This window comes from Cnephaeus nilssonii (assembly GCF_951640355.1).
Source record: "Cnephaeus nilssonii genome assembly, chromosome: 12".
Lineage (NCBI taxonomy): Eukaryota > Metazoa > Chordata > Mammalia > Chiroptera > Vespertilionidae > Cnephaeus > Cnephaeus nilssonii.
The window spans coordinates 12,308,933-12,325,482 of NC_137083.1; the positions used below are offsets into that span (position 1 = coordinate 12,308,933).

Sequence of the window (16,550 nt, forward strand, 5' to 3'; positions counted from 1 at the left end):
TACATCCACAACACTAATGGTGTTAAAGGTACAGAGATTCCGCAAATATGTTTGTGGTGCCTGCTGGGCGGAGGACATAATGGTGATAAAAAGCTGTATTGACTAAAAGAATCATCTAGAACTTGCTGAAAGTCATGACTTTCCATGTATTTTCCCTAAGAATTTTTTTTTTAATCCAGCAGTTGGACTTTCTGTATGAATGTTGTATGTCAACAAAAAGTTTTTAAAAAACCAACAACACCCTATAAGGAGAATTCATTTGTTTGCTTTCATTTCTAGATAAGCAGACATTCATTGAAAGTAGTATTTTGGGAGAGTAGCAAAATGCCACAGACACTCCCAGCCTTACAGAATTCTCGGGAATGGGTTTGTATGTCTGAATGGCAGTGGGATGGGATTCCCACTGTGGACATGGCTTGTATTTGTCCACTGGCTTAGGACCTGGGGAATGATGGGACCAGCGGGTATGCACCCTACTGCCCGAGGCCGTAGCCAGGGACCTGCCACGCGGAGGCCCGTTCTGGAGTTGAATTTGGAAGGCAGTTTCCCTCCGTGAGCGCCGTCAGCTCTCTGCTTCACGTGCGTTGCACAGATCTCTCTGGGTCCCATGGGTACATGACCACGAGCTAACAGATTTCTATGAAAACGTGTTTTGAGCTTCAAATAGCTGATTTATAATTACCTTTTGGAACAAAACCTCTCAAAAGTTGAGATGATTCGTGATTGAGCTTGCTTTATTTACCTTGCTCATCTAACTGCAGACAGTGAAATTCAAAGCTTTTCATTAGCTTGGGCTCTTTTGACTGGTGATGGTTTGACTAGTGATTATCGAATACATACACATCTCTATTTCAATCTACATGGTGGTATTTCTGAGAAGTAGAGTTGTAGTAACTTTTTTTTTTTTTTTTAATGCGAACCTTCGCTAAATGTAAAGCAAGCAGACAGATCAAAGATCAAGCAGTTGTTTGGGAGCTTAAAGGTCATTTTAACGTCACATCTAGATCTGGCTTCTAGTCTTTCTGTGAGGGCTTTCATCAGACCCCTGGTTGCTTGCACACAGGCCCTCGGTGATCGAAGCTGGTCCTGCCTGCCGGGGAGAAGAAGGCCTTCAAGCTCTTGGAGGACCCCGGGTTTCATTCCTGGCCAGGATTGTGAGCAGCCTCTCACCTGAGGGGGAATCTTGGTGATCTGTTAGAGTTCTGTGAGGACAGTGCGGCAGCCCCGGCTGGACAAGTCTTGTTATCATTTGTATATTGGTGTTTCCACACGTTGAAGTTGACTTTGACCTTTGACTTTTGCTATTTCATTCTTTCCTTTCCATGAGTTCATTAGCGCATATAGGTTCAGGCTTTATGTGGACTGATATGAAATTATAGGCTCCCAGGTTGATATTATGTAGCTCATTTTTGTTTTTAATTAAGTATGATATTTTAAAGCAGTCATGGTGGAGTACTCAAAACTTCCCTATTGGAGCTTTCTTCATCTCTTTCAGAACTCAGAATAGTTCTCTTCTGAATCTTAGGACTAGATTCCAGTGTCATATATCTGACTCAGCAAAAGTAGATTCACCTCAATGCCAGTGGTTTCTGTGGAAGAAGCTGAGTAACTGATTCTATTTGATTCAAAGATTATTTTTGGGAGGGAAGGATTTTTTAAGTTGACATACAATTCACATACCACAAGTTGTACCCTTTTAGAGTGTGTAAGTCAGTGATTCATTTTTTAGTACATTCACAAAATTGTGCAGCTACCACCACTTATCTAATTCTAATGTTTTCATCACCCCTAAAAGAATTCCCATACTTCCTATTTTCCCCTACCTTCAGGCCCAGGCAAACACGACTTTCTGTTTCTATAAATTGCTTATTATGGACATTTTATATAAATGAAATCATGTGATATGTGGCCTTTTTAATTCATCTTTCTTCACTTAGCATAATATTTTCAATGTTCATCCATGCTTAATATGACTCAATGTTTTATTCCTTTTCATAGCTAAATAATATTCTGTTGTATGGTCCATTAGTTTGGGCCATTATAACAAATTGCCTTGGACTGGTTGGCCTAAACTACAAACATTTATTTCTTACAGTTTTAGAGACTGAGAAGTCCCAAGATCAAGGTGCCAGTGAAACCATAGTCTGGTGAGAGCCCACTTCCTGGTTTGTAGATGGCTGTCATCTGTATCACAATGCTGAGATCAGAAAGAGGAAGCAAGCTTTCCTTCTATAAAAGCACTAATCCCATGCCTGAGAGTTCCACCCTCCTGACCTAATTATCTCCCAATGGCCCTACCTCCAAATTCCATCACACTGGAGATCAGACTTCAGCATATGCATTTGGGATGACACAGACATTTAATTTATAACATATGGATATTCCACTTTTTGTTTATCTGTTCATCAGTTGATAGACATTTGTTTTTTTTCCACTTTTTGACTATTATGAATTATGATGCTATGAACATTCTTGTACAAGTTTTTGTCTGGACATATGTTTTAAAGTATCTTGGGTATATATCCAGGGGCGGAATTGCTTCCTCATTTTGTAACTACGTTTAACATTTTAAGGAACTGCCAGATTGTTTTCCAAAGTATACATCCCCACCAAAATGTGTGAGAGTTCCAATTTATCCACATCCTTGCTAGCACTTGTCATTATCTGCATGTTTGTTTGCTTATCTATATTTTTTTGTAGTTATAGTTTGTATTTCTTTCATGGTTAATGATGTTGAGCATCTTTTCATGTGCTTATTGAGCATTTGTGTGTTTTCTTTGGAGAAATGTCTTTAAGTCCTTTGCCCATTTGAAAAATTGGGTTGTTTTTTATTGTTGAGTTATAAGTGTTCCTTATATATTCTGGATACTAGACCCATATTAGATATATGATTTGCAAAAATTTTCTCCCATTCTTGGGTTGTCTTTTCATTCTCTTGATGTTATCTATTGAAGCATAAATTTTTGATGAGGTCCAACTTACTATTTTTTTTCTTTTATTGCTTTTACTTTAGGTATCATAGCTAAGAGATGATGACCTAATCCAAGATCAGGAAAATTACCCCTATGTTTTCTTTCAATTGTTTTATAGTTTTAGCTCTTACATTTAAATCTTTGGACCATATTGACTGAATTTTTGTATGTGGGATAAAGTAGGGATTCAACTTCATTCTTTTTTTAAAATATATTTTATTGATTTTTTACAGAGAGGAAGGGAGAGGGACAGAGAGCTAGAAACATCGATGAGAGAGACATCGACCAGCTGCCTCCTGCACACCCCCTACCGGGGATGTGCCCGCAACCAATGTACATGCCCTTGACCGGAATCGAACCTGGGACCCTTCAGTCTGCAGACCAACGCTCTATCCACTGAGCCAAACCGGTTTCGGCTCAACTTCATTCTTTTGCATGTGAAAATAATCCACTTTTCCCAGTACCATTTGTTGAAAAGACTATTTTTCTCCATTGAATTGTGTTGGCTCCTTTGTCTAAAATGATTTGGCCAAACAGTGAGAATTTAATTTCTGCATTTTCAATTCTGTTCCATTTTATCTATATGTCTGTATGCCAGTACACACTATCTTGATTCCTGTAGCTTTGTGGTAAGTTTTGCAAGAATTTAGTATGAGTCCTACAAATTTGTGAAGTTTATTTTTTTGATACGATGTTGATATCCACTCTTCTTCCTGACATTCTTTGAGATATCTTTTCTCTATCATCATAAATTCATATTAGAATTGTTGCTTTGAATTGGCTGTGAATTCAGTTTCAGGAATAACCTCACTATCTATAATAATAAAAAAGGTAATATGCTAATTAGACCAGACCTGATTCCAGATGTCCTTCCGGACTAAGCCGGGGCTGGAGCGAAGCCCGGGTCCCGGGTGACTGCGGGTGGCTGGAGGGAAGCCAGCCTGGGTCCCGGGTGCCTGCGGGAAGCCAGTGCCGGCGGCCAGGCGAAGGAAGGCCCACTCTTGCATGAATTTTGTGCATTGGGCCTCTAGTTCTTATATAAAAAGTATGGATTTGGAATCAGGCGTATTACAAAAGTTTGACCACTAGGTCATCTCAGTTTCTTAACTATAAAATGAAGCTTAAAACTTAAAGGATAATTCTGAGAATTAAAAAAGTATACCAGAACACACACACACACACACACACACACACACACACACACACACACAAATACACACACATCTAGTGTGGCACCTGGGAAATGATAGATACAAAATAAATTATCTGTTGCCTTTCCCATGCCCTTCTCATGGGTATAAAAACTTTCATTGTACCTTGTAAGACAGTTCTGTACTCTTCAAGTCAGCCTTCTTCCGTTTAGAAACTTTCTCTGAAAACGTCATGTGGAGTGGTATTACTGAATTTTCTAGTCTATTGTGTGGTAATGTTTGTAGTACAGTGTTTCAGACTTCGTTCACTGCTTTATCGCCAACGTCTAGACATACCTGACCAATAATAGTAAGTGACCAATAAACATTTGTTAAGTGAATACTTTGTTGATTCCACATTCCTTTTTCCTTGGTAAATATAGTGCCAATTTCTTGGAAGTAAGTTTTTAAATAAGCATGCATAACAGTTGCATGAATATTTAATTCATGATATATTTTCCACAAGATTTTTTGGAGCAGTTTGTCCAGGTAACTGAGCGCCACTCCTGGAGATGATGTACTTCCCATCCAGATGTTTCTGTTTTCGGTAGAAGTGGAGTTCTTGGGGTGCCTCAGGGAAAAGAATTTCCCGAGGTCCCCATGGGAGGATAGGCTTTTGCGGAACGCTTTACTAATGATGTAAAATTAAGGGGGTTCCCTTTCAAGGTCCCCTCTCTGTTCGTCCCGCTGTGGAAGAAGTCCAGTCTTTCCTGCAGCAGGGCTAGAATTAAGGCCGTTGCCCATAATATCTGCTTCGTATTAAAGTCCAGTCCACGTCAGCCTCTGGCTAGCTTAGCTCGTGGTTCCCAGCTGCAGTCCATTGGGTGGGGGGTCCGCATGGCCCATGCAGCTGCCTAAGACCACATGGCTATGACAGAGAACAGGGAGGCCACAGGCCAGTGCGTGCCATGGAGCAAGAGAGAGAAGGGAGCAAGGAGAGAGGGAACTCTTTGGGGATTTTAACCCTTCCAAGATTCCGAGCATTTGCAGTGGCTCCACCCTTCTAGCTAATGGCCTTTGTTCCCCAGGCTAGACTGACAGACAAGCATCTTCCCCATGTCATCCGACTGTATTGGGCATGCATCTGTCTTTCCCGTTGTCCCGTCCCTTCCCCCAGCAGTTTGCAGGGCATGGGCCAGGGGTTCTCTGTGGAGAATGAAGCTGTATCGTCCTGGTGAAGCTGCCCAGATGGCCATGCTTATACTGTCTGGCCTCCCCTTCGCTCTCTTCCTATTATTAATATTAATAACTGGCTAATTATGAGAATAACATTTTTTCTTCAGGGTAATTTCAGACTGAAATGGAAAAGATGAAGTCTGAGTAATAAGCTTTAGAAAGCAAGGGGGAAGGGGGCTGGGGAAGTGAGGTTTGTGGGAAGATATGTGATAATGAGAGACCAGGAGGGACTTTTAGGGAAGATCGGGTCAAATGGAGAACTGTGTCCCCCGTCTCTGAACATCGCTTATGGTTTCTATGGGACAGTCATGGCTTCTCATGACTCTCTGCACTTCTCAAGTCCAGACATGAAACTGTAAACAGAGAGCATCCAAATGTTATTACTGGCTGTTCTGAGCCTGATTCATAGCCAAGAAGTGGTGCCTGTGCGTGTTAAGCTATTATCTACATGACAGTAAACAAAACTTTAAAAGGGTTCCATTTCGTGGACTCATAGGATAATGGAGTTTTAAAGTTAGACAGGATCATCAGGCTGGTGGAATGTTGGTAAGTGTCGCTTCAACAGTAGATTCCATGATCAAATAGGTTTGGAATAAATTCAACCAAGTTAACAGATGTGGCTTTTGCTGTTTGCCTGTTATAACTGCAGAACCCCTCAGAGCCTTCACTGTGTTAATACGCATTGCTGTGTGTCTTCAAGGGGGAATGTAGGAGCAGCACTCCCCAAGGTAACTGGTCTGTGAGGACTTATTTTTTCCCCCACATAGACGGCTGTGTGAGACTGGTATTTAGCAGAGTACATTATGAATGATTATGATGCAGGAAAACACCTTTATTTTTCAGACACGAAGTCTGATTTCTTAGTCTTTTTTTTTTTTTTTTGAGTTGTTATTTATAGGAAGGATCATGTCTGCTGGTACACTGCATAGATCTCACTGAGAGAACTGTCAAAACAGTGAGAGCTTCAATTAGGAGTTTAAATCAAACTCCTGAAACACCACTGTGTTTATGTACCCAGAACTTATAAAATCCCCTACCTTCCAGGATCTAACTTTTTTTAATGTGCTACTTGTCTGGGTTGGTCTTTGTGGGGCCCAATAATCCCTGATCTAATGAACTCTTAAAATTTGATTTCTGCAGCTTTTGCTCTGATACTCCTTAAGTTGGAGGATAGGATGGGGACACAAACAGACCGAGACCATTTGTTATCAGTGGAAGTGGAGTTCGTGGGGTGCTGTGCCACGAGGAAAATAATTTTCTGAGGCCCCTGACTGGCAGATGGGGTTTTGTGGAATGCTTTATTGATGATGTAAAATAAAGGGGGTTCCCCTCCAATGTCCCATCACTGTCCTTCAGCATCTGTTAACTTTGTTGAATTTATTCCAAACCTATTTGAATCTTATCTTCAGCAGGGCCAGAATTAAGTCCACTGCCCAGAATTTCTGTTCCACATTGAAGTCCAGTCCAGTCCAGCATCTGGCTAGCTTACTGTGTGTTCCCGGCTGCAGTCTGTTGTGTGTGGGATCCCACGCTGCTGCTCGAGGCCACATGGCTATGGAGAGAGAACAAGCGAGTGCACCAGTGAGTGTGGGTCACAGAGCAAGAGAGAGCAAGAGCAGGAGTGAGTAAGGGAGAGGGAACTCTGTGTTTGGTGATTTTAACTTTCCAATGATTCGTTCGCTTGCTTCTGATGGAGCCCACCCCCTAGCCCAGTGGTCGGCAAACTCATTAGTCAACAGAGCCAAATACCAACAGTACAACGATTGACATTTCTTTTGAGAGCCAAATTTTTTAAACTTAAACTTCTTCTAACGCCACTTCTTCAAAACAGACTCGCCCAGGCCGTGGTATTTTGTGGAAGAGCCACACTCAAGGGGCCAAAGAGCCGCATGTGGCTCGCGAGCCGCGGTTTGCCGACCACTGACCTAGCCAATCCATTGTTCCCTGGGCTAGACTGACAGCCTAGCACCTTCCCTATGTCACCTGACGACACTGCGCAGGTGTCCGCCTCCCTCTCTGTTCTATCCCCCCCCCCCCCCCCCCGCAGTGATCTGCAGGGAATGGACTGGTGTTCCCTGGGGAGTGGGAAGCGGTAGCTTCCTGGTGAAGCTGCCCAAATGACCATGTTTATGTCTGGCCTTCCCTTCGCCCTCTTCTTATTAACATTAATAACCTAGCTAATAACGAGATAACCCATTGCCTTCTGCTATGGAATAAACAAAACAGGGGCAGCTGTTCTGGGTTGTCAGATAAGCTTGTTGTGACTGGAATACGTTCTTGAGTTCTGGGGTAGAGAAGACTGTTACACAAGTGGCTACAGCCTACTCTCTCCTCATCACAGTCCATCTTCCCTTCTCCACCCAGACACCCACTCTGCCTTCTTTCCTCCAAGTTAGCCAGTAGGGTGTGTTTATTTAAATTTCTTTAAAAGGGAGAGAGAAAGGGAAAGAAAAGGAAGGGGCGGGGGGAGAGAGAGGGAGAGAGACAGAGAGAGAGACAGAGAGATCTAGTTTTGAGAGTAAATCTAGTTTACTGTGTGTGTTGGAGAGTCACCTTGTGTGTGTTGGAAAGTCACTGTTGTGGTGTAACAGCTGCACAGCTGGGATTCCCAGTGTCAATAGTTTCCATTCGCACCTCCAGTTAAAAGACCTTTAAGCCACTGAGTTTCTTATCTACATTCTTGGGAGGTTTCTGCATTCCCCTGCTCGGTGACTGGAGAGGTGTGACCTACGCAGATTCTCTCTTCTTGGAGCCTTACTGTTTCTCCAACAACCCACAGCCGAGAAGGCAGGGAAAAGAGGGCCCGGGAATGAGGACTGCTGGAGGTATTTGAGTCAGGATCTGAGATTGGTGAGTATTGAGGAAATGAGAAGTGTGGATCAGGTGACCATTTTAGGAAAAGGAACCATACAAAACAGAAAAGTAATGGCTGTTTTCGTTGTAGTTCAGTGATCTGTGTTCCTTATTTTTAAAAATGAAGAAAAAACAAAAAGCCAGTCGACGTTAGAAACGTCCAAACCTTGTCGAGAATTTTTATGAATTTATTTGAGCTAAATTGACAACAATGGCTGGAAAGCAAAACCTGAACGGATGGAGAAAGTGTTCCGGTGAATGGCAGTTTTGCAGTTTATTTTATACGTTACTTTCAAAGGAGCAGGCATAAGGAGTATTACATGAAGTCTACTGGTGGTAGGTTAGGGAGGTGGGAGAAAGCAAAGTGGGGAAATCTCTGGGATTGGATAAAGAGTAAAACCGGGAGACACATACTTCTTTTCCTCTGGTTGGGATAGGATAGCTAACAATTAACATCGACAGCACATGGAAATGGTACTTGGGCAACAAGTTCCCTAGTCTCATGCTTTGTTGGGAAACTGTGCCCTGAGGGGTCTGGGCAAAAGGGGATTACTCTGACATTCCAAAGGTAGGTTGTCCTAGATGCTAAAAGATAATAGACAGGTTCAGTTAAGGTGAAGACTGACCTTTGTCAAGGAAAATATCGGTTTAGGGCACGACCACCTGCCATGACTTGTTTTCAGTTAGGAAATTTGAATTTCAGACCTTCCTGAATGGTTGCTTTAGGTCTCTGAGTTTGTAAGATCTGCCATGCAGGCCTCCCCTGAGCTTGTCAGGTTTGGTATGTGGCCTCTGTTTCTTCAAAGGGAAATTAAAATACTACCCAAAAGTCTTAACCAGAAAATAACCAATGTTAACATTTATTTCAAGCTTGCCTCTATACATATGGTGAGAGAGATGAATAGAGAGATGGCTAGATAGACAATAGGCAGGAATAATTGTAAAAGGTTGAGCTGAAACTAAACATAGTTTTAAAGTAAAATATTTGATCTTACTTAGAATTTAACAAAAGGTAAAGAAATGGCCGACTTTCTGAAAGGCTATTCCTTATACAAGGGGATTCGTTTTCCTAGCTCAGAGGAGAGATGCCTGGGAGTCAGAATGGGCCCATCTGGCTATAACCACATAGCAAACAATCTAACACTTCGCTCAGTCCCTCCCCTGATTTTACATGTTTGTCATTTGTTTTGTTTTTATTTTGTTAGAATCTATACTTTCAACACCCAGTAGCTATAATTCCTCTGGTTACTCCCCCACACATTTAATTCTAATCAACGTGCTTTCAGCTATCATTGTTTTCCATGGCTTTGCCCTTCCTAATGATTTACTATTTGGTGGGCTTCATCGTCCTGGGTGATTAAGTTTTTTAAGAAAGAGCTTCTGGATGCATATTTCCTGAGTTGTTTTATCTTTGGGAATTGTTACCTATCGCCTTTATTTTTGAAAGACAAATTTTCTATTGCCCAATTGTCTGCTAAAGAAACTGTACCAGTTTATATTCTACTAGAAATCTATGAGAATGCCTGTCTCCAATGGGGAACTTTTATGTAAGAATATCTGTTTCCCTGAAATGGTGGAATTATATTGGGCAGTGACTGAAAGAAGTTTGAGTTGGTAGATTGGACATCAGATTATGGAAACACTTGAATGTTGGGAAATTGTGTTTTCAAGGAAATTTCTCATTTCCTTGCCAACGTCACAGCTTGCTTGCAGGCCAAATGACAGCTACTGGGCAGCTTTGCTGAGCTGTTTCTAGGACTTTGTAAATTGTGTGGGAATCCCCTTAGGATTCTCCCCTCCCTCCCCCCCCCCCCCCCCACTTCGAAAAGGCATCTGGCTGGCTGAGGGTGGATTTTGCTGCCATCTAAAGATAGTAGAAAGTGTTAAATATTTACAACTCTCAAAAAATGTATTATCTGATCATTGTTTGAACTGATAACATTTTCTTTGTTCTGAAATATGATCTTTTGTTTCATGTCACAGGCTATTTTTTAAAAACTGAGTCTCTTTCTTAGCCATTTTATTCCTAAATGACACATGGATTTCACACATCCTTTAGCAGCGTTCCCCATGGTTTTCAGTTGAGGCTGTCAGAGTCGGGAGGTCTGATCCTTTTAGTGCAGCTCCTCTCTGTACTGACACAGTTTGAAGTACCTGTAAGCTGAAGTTGGGCTTATTATTAAAATCCCTGCTGACCTCATGGGGAAAACAAATAGTCCACGTCACCCTTTAGTTCATTCTCTCCCAACAACGGAGGAACTGGGAAAGAACATTTCCCAAATGACTTACTGCATTTTAGTTTCGGCCATCATGGCTTATGGTGGTGACTCAGCTGACTGTCTGCCAGCCATGGACATTTTTAGAGCCAACGGAGTGAGAACATACCTGGGAGATTTCAGTGCTGAAGGGAAGCGGGGGTGGGGGGGGGGCAAGGAGTAAGTGGCTCAGAATGGTGCGGTCAAAGGCTGTGCTGTCCGGTATGGAAGGTACCAGCTACATGTGGCTATCTAAATTGAAATTATTTAAAATTAAGTCCAATTTAAAGTTCAGTTTCTTAGTTGCACTGCCACATTTGTTTTGTTGTTGTTTGTTTTTAAATATATTTTTATTGATTTCAGAGAGCAAGGGAGAGGGAGAAATAGAAACATCAATGATGAGAGAGAATCATTGATCGGCTGCCCCCTGCATGCCCCCTACTGGAGATCGAGCCTGCAACCTGCGTGTGTGCCCTGACCAGGAATCAAACCATGACCTCCTGGTTCATAGGTCAATGCTCAACCACTGAGCCACGCCGGACGGGCAGCGCTGGCCACATTTGAAGGGCTCCATAGCCACATGTGGCTAGAGGCTGCCGAGTCAGATGGCACCTAAAGTTCTGTTGGGTAGCTCTGATTTATATGCTGATCTTTCATTTCATGATGAGCGTGACAGCCCCAGTGAGCCGGCCTCCTGACTTTTCTCCCTCCCTCCTCCTGCTCTCAGTCATTGCTGCGCTCCAATGGTGAAGCACTGGTCTCCACATTAACTGCGTGGTTTCTGGGCCCGGATCGCCCTCGGGGAATCTTGTGTATGGCCCAGACTAGATCTCTGCACTGCAGGATCAACCAGACAGCTCTCTGGCCAAGGCCGTGTTCTTACCGAAGGACTGAGTGGTTCTTGGGATTTGGGCTCTTGAGTTTAATAATAAAACTGCTATTTCACAATATTTAAATGTACTTGCTTAGGACTTTTACTTCAGTTCCCACTTCCCCTTCCGGATGTGTGTTCTTGATGAAGAGTCCTGGGATCTGTCCTAGGTGTACGTGCACCGACGGACCCTAGGGCCTTAGTAAGACAATTTCTCTGTGGCTCAGTTACCCATTGAGCACTCACTGTCAACCACTGCTAAGGCTGTTGCAGATAAATGCCAAATGATATGTGAGGCATTTTGAGGTTTGTGTTAAAGGGTTCTTAATGTTTGTGCCTGGTTTTAGATTTCCAGCATCCCATCTGTGGCCTGTCACTATCAGACACACCTCGATGAGCTACCTGGTCCTTACACTACCCTGTGTGCTTCTGTAAGTGACTTTCTAAGGGAGGTAGGTTAGGTTTGTTGACCAGGGAGCCCTCTTCCAAGTCTGACCTAATCCAGCTAGACTTTGGATAACATTATTTAACCTCCCATTTTGACTTAGGTTTTCTTATTTGTAATTTCTGTTACTTATTACTCTTTTGTACTATTCTCATTTCATGCAACCTTCTATACAATTAGAATCCATCTTTCTATAAAATTTTTAAGTTTGATAAATGGATATTTTGGAATATTTCTTTCCCTATTTGAGATCAGATAAGTTTTAGTAAAAATCTTGTTGTAGCTAGTGAAGGGGGAGGGAATACAGGTCACCGATTTGATAAATAAGCTGCCATGTGCCAGGTTCTGTGCCAGTTTTAGGAAATGTATAAAACAGAAACAGAATAAGACAGTCTTCAAACGGCTTCTGATCTATATGCTGTACTGGAGGGAGGAAATGACCATTGTATTGTGGGTGTTAGTAACAGAGGTGCTTTTACATTTTTCTTGCCTTTTGAGCTCTAGTCTAGCAAAAAAACCTAATATTTTAGCCTGTTTTCTCTGTCTTTTCCTTATACGTTTTTCACCTTGCATAGCTTAAAAGTGTTGTATGTCCATTTTCCTCCAGCAGACCTTCCCTGGGAGTGAGTGGGGCGCCCTTGGACCCCTGTTCCCCACCACCTGCATTCACTAAAGTAGTGATTCCTTGCTTTCTTCCCGGCCTTTTGCAAAGCATTGTTTGAGAAGGACGTCCCCAAAATATATCTTGGGAAATTCACTTTATAGAATTTGTTTACGCTTAGATTCTCTGTCCTAGGGTGATTTTTAGTGACAAACTCAAAGTGTGTACATTTGAAACATTAACCATTAGGTGTTTAGTTTCTTGTTATTGGAGAACGTTCAGTTAGCGCTTATGGAGCTTTATTCATTCTTAGCTTCATGTTTACATTTCTGAAAAGACCGACTAGCAGAGTTTTTATAGAAAATGGGAAGTTTTTAAAATTCATCTTCATATTTCACAGTGACTCAATTGATAGTCTTTTTAGATAAGCAATTGAAATGCACTCTGTGGTTGCCTGTTGTTAAAATTCTACCCTGCTTCCGCCAGTCGTTGTCAGGTGAGGGAGGCTAACAACACCCACTGATAAAATGCAAACCACAAGATGTTATTTACAGTTCTTGGGGGGACGCTCTCGTCTTACCCTTTAAACTGCTCAGTCACGTACTCTGTGCATTTTAATTGGATGTAAATTTAGATGCCGTAGAAGTAGATACTTGAATGAAATTAAATACTAAAATGAAAGGAGGTCAGTCAGTTCTCTGGAGTAAATCTTCCTATCATCTCTGGATGGATGCAAGACTTAGGGCAATGGTTCCCCACCCTCACTGTGTCTCAGAATCACCTGGGGAGCTTGCAAAACACCTTTGCCCAGGCCTCATCCCAGAGGGTCTGGGTGCATGGTATGGAATGGGCCCAGACTTTGGTATTTTTAAGAAGCTCCCCACAGAGATGCTGACCTGCAGCCAGGCTTGTGAAATATTGCATGAGATGCCCACCCCACTCTCCACATTCTTCTCTACCTACTCAAGTCCTACACACACCTGTAAATCTCCCCACAGGCCGCCTCTTTTCTTTTCTTTTTTTTTCTAAATATTTTTATTGATTTCAGAGAGGAAGGGAGAGGGAGAGAGAGATAGAAACATCAATGATGAGAGAATCATTGATAGGCTGCTTCCTGCACGCTACCTACTGGGGATCAAGCCCGCAACCCGGGCATATGCCCTTGACTGGAATTGAACCCGGGACCCTGCAGTCCACAGGCCCACGTGCAATCCACTGAGCCAAACCAGCTGGGGCTGGGCCGCCTCTTTCAAACTTTCACTCACAGCTCCAGCCTCACTGAGCTCTTCCATCTGTCCACAACGCCTACAAGATTCCCCACCCTGAGCTGAGTTCTTGTTCATTATGGACATCTTCACTCCTTGATCAGAGTAATTTCCTCCATGGATTAAGCATCTGTCATTTAGTTCCATCCCTTACGGGTTGGCACAGCTATGGACGCATAGTCAGTACTTTATAGGCCTACACTGAGTTGACTTTTCATCAGCATGGCAGTTCTCCTTTGTCCCCTTGTCTTTGCACTATGGTTTCCTTTATTAGCCCACATTTCTCCATAAGTGTTTCTTCCTCGTGAGACATGGGAGGACAAGTAAGAGTGGCCGAACTGTAGAAGGAAGAGGAAACTCAGCCCATTTCTGATTTTATCATTTGAGAGTGGAGGGATTGTCATTGACTTGTAGTCCCATCCCTCTCCAGTCAGAACGTTCAGTCATCCTGCTTTAGATTGGCCCTCGTGGACACGGAGTGTGTGTGTGTGTGTGTGTGTGTGTGTGTGTGTGTGTGTGTGTGTGTGTCTCAAGTACAAGACGGAGAAGGCTGTCCCCCTGGAGAAGGTGAAAATGACCTGAGGAATGCATCTCTACCATTAGGCCTATTGAAGAATATAGGGTTATTTCTGGAGAAGATAATATACTCCTAGAACTTGAAAATAGAAAAGGAAGGGAGTGGGATATTGATAAATAGCAAGGCAAGGCATGCGTGATAACTTGCCCAGATTCCAGATCTACCACTTTTTACCTTTGTTCATTGGTTTGGGTAAAAATACAGTCACAAGAAACCTCAAATGTATCCCTCGTCCTATAAAGTCATGATAGGAAGCTGAAGGACTGGAGGGGGGTGAGTGTTTCTACCTTCCCAGGGATTGGAAGAGGCTAAGGAAAGTGCACAAGTAACTGTAGCACAGAGAGTGTTTACAAACAGGGTTTGGTTTGTGGAGTAGGTCTTGACATCTTTGAGGGTGAGTATGTTTGTCAAGAGATTTGCTAACCTGATTCAGAGCATTCAACTGAATTTCGATGGGAAGGAAAACATAACATTCCAACTTGATTGGGTGGGGAACACTAAGCACAGCAAAAGTAAGGCCAATAACAGTGAAGGAGGACTTCGGTGATTCATAAAGACGAACAACACAACCTTGGGAGTCGTGGTGGTTACAACACCTGTAGCTGCTTGCCATCGTGCAGCCTCTGAGGACTAAGCAAAGTAAACCTGAAATGTTAAAACTTGGACAGAGATAGGATCACCTGATTCCTCTCACCCAGTAGGTTAGGGTGGTTCTCAGGATTAAGACATAATTCCAGAAGGGAATATTTTGCTCTAAAGAAGCAGGCCTGTGGAAATCTGGACTCTAAAGGTGAATTGCTAGGTAATGTTGCTAGGAAAGTAGGGTCAATATTATGGATTGCCAGGCAGAAGTTATAGATGATGCTTTCTCCCCAGAGACGATAACTCTAGAATGGATGCCAAATGTGCTGGAAAAGCCCACTGGAAGTTTCTTGACTTTCCTGCTGATGGTTTGATTCTTAAGAAGACTGAGAAAATGATGTAAGGAGATATCTCTGAAAGGAAACAAAGAAACATTGGCCAGTTATATAAAATGATAAGAGCCAGGACATGAAGTCCCTAAAGAAGCCATGTATTCTAGAAACATTTCAACAGTTCAGACAAGAGAAAGAAGTGAACTCTCTTGTGGCCTAAGACAAAATGGTAAGGAGATTTCAAAAGGAAAGGATAGCCAAAACGCTCCGAAACATAATCCCAAATGATTCCCGTCAAGAGGAAAGGAGAAAGGCTCCCATGAAATACAGAAATGTGCTCACACAGAGAATGTTTTTTCCTGTTAACTCGGATTAATGAAGGCTATTCAGTCTGGCTAACAAGTATTGTCACCAGCCTTTGTAAGTTGCTTTCCCACAGGAAGTGAAGATGAGTAAAATGCAGCCCCTGAGTGAGATGCGGACTAACACCTACTGGTCAGGGTCTGAAGAGTGAGTCAGAATGCAGGAAGCTCACGGCTTACTTTCAGAGAGCACAAAACCAAAGCAGGGCTTCAGAGGGGAAAGAAAACTGGGGGGTGGGCGGTTTCAGAAAAGGTTTCATGGCAAAGGTGACACAGGAAGTGCTGTCTGGAGGGTGGCGGCAATTTCCACAGATGGTGGTGGGAAACCAGGTTAGGAGGGTGCTCCACACAGGACTAGCCAGGACCAGGCAGAGCAGTGTAACTGCAGGAGAGCTCATCCTGTCAGGCCCATCCCTAGATATTCTGAGTCAGTTGATCTAAAGTGGAGCTTCCAACAGCTGCATTTTAATTAAGCGTCCTGGAGGCCCATTTGAAGAAAAGGTGGACCTGGACACTTTGAGGAATTAGCTATGACCACACAGTTACGGGGATTTACAGTGGGTTGGCAAATTTGGACCAGAAATGCTAATTAATGAACAAATTGACATAAGCTACGGAGAAGATCTCAGGGCCTTGGTCTCTCTCCTTAGTAAGTCTCCCAGTATGATTCCCTGGGGTGAGGACAGAGTTCCCAGGCCTACGCAATCTGGATGCTGCAACAAAGAGCAGGTGGGCCAAATACATCCAACGACACTTGGTCCCTAGAAATACCTTGACTGGCTGGAAAAATGGGCCAAAATTATTGAGATAATAATAATAGTTAATAATAATAGTTACATCCTACTTTCAGCTAAAGGAACTGAGGGAGAGAAGACAAGAAAGCCCAGCTGCCCCACAGTTGCTACTACATCAGAGTCCTAAAGAACAGCCAGCACTAGAAAGAGGTGGGAGTCCCCAAAGCTAAGACACACTTAAGCAATGTTAATGGCCGCAGTGTATCTGAGGCAAGGGAGGTGATTGCTCCCTTCTTTCCCACTCCGGCCAGCCACCCGGGAGCTTATCTTTAGAC

At 42.9% G+C, this 16,550-nt stretch overlaps 1 protein-coding gene across 6 annotated transcripts in view; it reads left to right on the forward strand.

Annotated features, from left to right (window-relative positions):
* The window catches only part of OSBPL3 (oxysterol binding protein like 3), a 145,903-nt gene that overhangs the window by 43,086 nt on the left and 86,267 nt on the right, over positions 1–16,550 (forward strand). For 2 of the 6 annotated variants that reach the window (XM_079786792.1, XM_079786791.1), the window contains one exon: positions 2,096–2,147. The exons of 3 other annotated variants lie outside the window; for them this stretch is intronic. The gene's annotated coding sequence lies outside the window, so the exon portion shown is untranslated. Of the gene's footprint in view, positions 1–2,095; positions 2,148–7,843; positions 8,189–16,550 lie in introns of those variants that run through there. One more of the 6 variants, XM_079786794.1, reaches the window with a different exon arrangement.